Source organism: Lissotriton helveticus, chromosome 5_1 (assembly GCF_964261635.1).
Source record: "Lissotriton helveticus chromosome 5_1, aLisHel1.1, whole genome shotgun sequence".
NCBI classification, from domain to species: Eukaryota; Metazoa; Chordata; class Amphibia; order Caudata; family Salamandridae; genus Lissotriton; species Lissotriton helveticus.
In genome coordinates this window covers 1,942,352,163-1,942,358,162 of record NC_136065.1, presented here as the reverse complement: position 1 = coordinate 1,942,358,162, position 6,000 = coordinate 1,942,352,163, and positions in this window count along the sequence as shown.

Sequence of the window (6,000 nt, the reverse complement as noted above, 5' to 3'; positions counted from 1 at the left end):
TGACATTGAGACTTTACGTTTATCCAGAATGAAAGTGAGGAATTCACAATGAAAGAGGCAGCAATATGGTATCTGTGGTATTTGGAGGGTTAGATCCATGGTGATCGGTGGATTACACTATGACAAGTAGGTGTTATAATGGGAAATGGGTTTGTATTTTGAAATGTTTTGGTTACCTTCTTTGTGCTTACAGAAAAGGAAAGAAAAGCACAATCCTAACCTCTGTGTTGCAAAAGAGTTTCCAACCTGGTTTTCTTTTTGGGGGAGCCAGATGATACAGGAGACGTACATCACGCCTCTCATTTCTTCAAGTCTCCAGAGGGCATTCGATTTTTGTTGATGTGGAGGCTGGTATGATGATTACAGAGGGTGAACCTTTTTCCCCTCCAGAAGCAGAGGTGGCAGAAGGAAATTTAATAGACCGTGCTACAGAGGAACATCCGAAAGTGGACCGGGATCCAGATTTGCATCTAAACATTATTTCTATTTCACAGGTGATTTTGGGGCAGAGTGCATTATTTTCTACACAACTGGCAATTGATAACGCAGCATGCTTGTGTTCTAAAGAAAGTTCAGGGTTTCAAAATCGAGTATTACAGTACCTCAATATAATAATTTGCCCCCAGGCAACTATGTTTTTCCCAAGAGCAGACCTTTATTGATGAAGAAAATCAGGGCTGTTTAGACAAAGAGGCGATATGCCTTTTCGGCCTGCATCCCATTTTTTTAAAGCAATATATTCTTAGTGATTGAGAACAGAGGATACAGAATTGTATTAAACCTGCAACACTTCATTGGATGGATTTTATATAGACATTTTAAGATAGAGGGAATCCATCCCCTAAAAGATCTGGGTGAATTTTTTGCACCGCACTGGTGGCTTCTTCAATTTCAATGGAAAACTCAATGGTACGAGTTCACTGTTATCCTGTTCAGACTTTCATCTACCCTTGGTTCTTCACCAAGTTGATGAAACCGGTGGTCCAGACACTCCAAGCCAAAAGGAGTCCGACTGATTATTTGAGCTCAAGATGAGATCAGTGTGAGCGTATAATTAATTTGTTCCAGGAGCTATGCTTTGTGATCAACGTCACAACATCGGTGCTGGATCTCACCCAGTGTATAGAACTTCTGGGTTTTCAGGTGGATTTAGTGAAGGCCTAATTGCACCTTCCAATGTATAGAGGAGTACCAAGAAATTAATGAGGTCAGAATTGACCAAACTGGCTTGATCACTGACAATCTTGGCCAGGACGGTGGGTCTATTGCCATCATCAACCAAAGCAATCTTTCCTGGTCTTCTACATTACAGGCCTCTACAGAGATTGAAGATACAACATTTTTGTAATGGTCTGTCGTATGTGAATTAAGTAAGGTTCATAATCAAAGGAGAGTGAACCCTGTCGGTTTTGTGGGGTCTGGATCTTTCTAGTGATTATGTACGTTATTAGACTGGAAATGGAGTGAACTCTATTCAAAACGTCTACCTCCCTCCCCCTTTATTCTTATCAATCAAGTAAGATTGTCAGAAGCAGCAAATTCTGTTGTTAGCCGGAACTCATTATCAAATCAGATGCCAAGTGGGGCAGGTGAGCAAATGTGGCTCAGTCGCCACAGGCAGCAGATGGTCATGGGCGAAACGACCATTCATATCAACTGCTTAGAACTCCTAGTGGTTTCTTTTGCCATCAAGACGCTGTTTTCCCAGAAGCCAAATGTTTCGCTATCTTAAGGATGGATAACATATCTGCAGTCCCCTAAATAAACTTAGGGTGAAAGAGGCAGAGAATGTTAGTGGAATTAACCAAAGATTTTTAGCACTTCTGTCTGCAATACAAAATTTTGATGATAGCATAGTACATTTCAGGGCAACAGAATGTCATAGCGGATTGGAATTCCAGGTGTTGAGGGACAACAGTGATGAGGAGTTGCATCCTCAGTTGTTTCAGTGTCTGATTCGAATGTGGATCTCGTTCACTGTGAACCTGTTTGCACCCAGATTGAACAGGCACCTGAATCAATTCTTCCGTTGTAGGCCAGACCCAGCTGTGATAATGGCAATGAGTGCCTTCAAGACTGGAATGGGAATCTTCATTAGGTCTTTCACCCAATTATGATATTCCAAGAATCCATTAAAAATGATGAGGCTGAACGCAGACTTGATTCTGGTGACTTGATGTGGAGGGCTCACCCTATGTTTCCTGTCCTCCTGGAAATATATAGCAAACTTCCGTTCAAGCTCTTGGTCTTGCCTGACCTTCTCAGAGATACGATAGGCCAACCACATCCATTGTTTCAGATAGGTCAGCTGAAGCTTAAGGCCTAGAGGATTTCAGATGTTGGCAAGTTGGAGGACTTCCACAGGAAGCTGTGTTCTACATTCAACAGGCATAGTCCTCCAATACTCGAAAATTACATTCTTCAGCCTGGAAAAGATTGGTATGAGTGTGCAACATCAGGGTGTGGATCCCTTGGAGGCAGACTCGAACCTGGTGTTAAGTTTTTTTGTCACAGTTGGTCATGGACGGTTTGATTTACAGGTTAGCTAACAATTTCCATTCCTCCATTTCAGAAGGACATAACCCAAAAGATGGCAAGCTCCCTGTTGTACAAAGAAAACGCCCAGTTCCAAGGTAGATTAGATAAGTAGGTTTATAAAGTAAGATGACAAGAAGAGCCCCACCAGGAACAGCCTTCCTGCTGCTCAGCCCATCCTCCAACTGACTGCCTCAGTCATCCAACATTCCACAGCATTATCACACCACAACATTCCACACCACAGTCACACTGGCTAAGCAGCAAATATAACACATCTCCCTTCTTTTCACAGAATAACATCAGACTCTTGTATGGTGTTTACCATATATCAATGAGAAGCTAATGTAGATACATAAATATAACAGGTGGAAAACATTGCATGCATTATGCACATCTAGATAAGAAACACACACTAAAAGTGCATGTGAAAATCAGTTGAAAACATTGCAAGCATTATAAACAGAGGAAAACCTTGCAAGCATTATGCATATCTGACTAAGCCATTGCAACACACCATGAATGTATCAACAGCACATAATAATAACAACCCCTTCTCCCTTTCTACCCAGAACACAACATATATGCTCCAACACGTCACTAACCTTCGAACAGACCCCAAAATGCCATAAACATGCCAGCTTGCCAGGCTGACATAAAGAAAGCAAGAAGGGAAGCAACCACAGGGGTGCAGTGGTGGACCACCTATAGCAAAACAACAAAACAAGAGGAATGATGAACCACCATGACTGGTCAACACCTTGGCTTAAATATTGCCCTTCACCCTAACCTGTAGTAGGGGTGGAACAACCCTTCCAACACAGGTCACTTAGTTTACACACACACACATTCCCTCACCCTAACAAAGTGAGAGTAGGCCAATGTTTCACACAACACATTTGGCTTATACCCGGCCCTTCACCCTTACCACGTTTGTAAGGTGCAACAACGTCAAGTGTGCAATAACGTCAACTCTGCCCTTCACCCACACTCCCATAGATAGGGTGGCACACCTACTTCAACCACAATTCATCACACACGTAACTTCAAAAGTGGGTGATATTACTGCACCATCCCTCAAACTCCACAATGGGTGGTATTACTGCACCACCCCATAAATTCCACAGTCTGTAGTATACTGCACAATCCCACAAACTCCACAGTGGGTGGTATTACTGCACCATCCCACAACCACATGAAAGTGGTAGACAACAACACAACTCAAACAGTGGGTGGTATTGCTGCACCATCCTACAACCACGAAATAGTGGTAGGCCGGAATGCCTTCTACTGGTCATCTCAAACAAAATCCTGGTAACACACAAGATCCACACTAGAACTCATACATCTGAAGCACTAAACATAACTTTATGCAAAATCGAGTTCTCAACTCCTAAACTCTCTAGATCTAACAATAATAATACTTTCCATGAAAGCACAGTTGCGGGGAAAACCTACTTCTTGGACCACCTCAGCTGACAAAAAGGCAGCACGTGTATGCTAGAAGCGCGCCAGGTGGCTACAGTCATGTACGTGCTGCCCAGCGTCACGATCAAGAGCTCCACACAATTACTCGACATCCTGATGACTGGACACATGCTAGCTACCAAGGAAGCCTAGCGTGCAAGCAAATGACTGGACTCATGCTAGCTCTCAAGTTCCATGAGCGCGAGCAAAAACCGTTGAGGTGAGTGCCTTCCCATTCGTATTTTGCAATGTGAGCCTGGCACAACAATTAATCACAGAAATAGTTGACATTACAGCCGAAGATTTTAAAAAAAGTCACCTGAAGGGCTGTTAAGGTCTTATTCCATGACTTTTTTCAGTCCGGGTTCCCGCAGTGTAAGACTGCTTAGCCGAATGGCATGGTCACCCCCATAAATACGTAGGTGTTATCACCAGCACCTTTACTGCTGACTATAAAACACTTGTTCCCCTTGAAATTCCTTGCTGTTCGTAAATGTACCAATTTCTTTCTCGCAGGCAGAATCCAATCCACTGTACGTACGCTTGGACTGTAAGTAGTTCGAGCACGCCCTGTAGGGCCGACCGATGATGAGATCTCTGGTGGGGCTAAGGGCAGAACTATATGATGTAATAGGTACTCTTAGTTTCATTTAAATTTCGTATTCATGTACTTTCATTGAAAGTTCTTTCTTCTGTAGTTCCTTTAGGCTCTAATTTCTTGTAGTTCTTCTTTCCATGATTTCTTTTCTCATCCAGTTCACACACGCAGGTTCTTCTTTTCCAAATCGTCGCCAAAATATGTTGTACAAAGAAGACATCCAGTTCCAAGGTAGATTAGATAAGAATGTTTATTAAGTAAGATGATAAGAAAACCCCACCAGAAGTAGCCTTCCTGCTGCTCAGCCCATCCTCCTACTGACTCACTCACTCATCCAACCATCCACAGCATCATCACTCACCAACATTCCACACCACAGTCACACTTGCTGAGCAGGAGGTATAACACTCCCATTAGTGTGTAAGATGATGAGGGGAATTACACTTTCCAATCCTCCCAAACCCAAGTACTCTATATTATGACATAACAATTTAATGTTAATGGTGACTAACTGTTGTACAGACAATAGGATTTAATTAGGAAGCAACTGTCTGTCAAACTGACAAGGTTGTGTCCGATCTCGTGCAAAAGATTCTCTGATGTAAGAGCTCCGGATTTATTAGGTAGAGTGATTTTTCTACAAAGAGTTTCATTTCATATTTACCGGCCCACTAAGACACAATTATGATGCATTTCCTACATAGCCTTTCCAAATAACCATAAATGGTTATGGTACAATATTTCAAACCGTATGAGGATAGTACCAGAGAGTTTAGACAAGACTTCAAGTGGCAATTACTTATTGCTCTTTCAAAAACATTTTGGCTAGCGATATCAGTGACCCAGCCTAGATGGATACAATTGCTCTTGTCTGAAAGCGTAATTGAAGTTTCCAAATTTGACATGAATTCAGCATGAGGGACCATGGCCTCGAATGCCTATTTCTTGAGTAGAAGACTTAATGAAAGCTGCTGATTTGCCCGGAGTTCACATTTAGAATGTTTTATTGCAAGTCTATTCTGGATTTTAGTATTTTTGTCATGAGAAAGCCTTAAACAAGCATATTTTATTTTAATTATTTAGAAAGTTTTATAACATGTGTATATGACCCTTGTGGGTATCAGAGCGCTGTACACATGGTGAAAGCATGAATAGACTCTGTACAATAGAGGTCAGCACAGTAACACCACAAGGAGTACACAATCAAGATAAGGGACCTGTTAGTGGGCCCCACTAGATCCATTTCTCCTAGGTTGCAACATATTTTCTGTAACATTTGACACAACATCATAAAATAATTGACAAGCCTGTAGGGTGAGGGCCCTCGGGTAAAATAGCAATTAACAATCAAACATAAGATAAATGGTGAACGCTATGTTGGGATAACTGCCAGGTCTGTC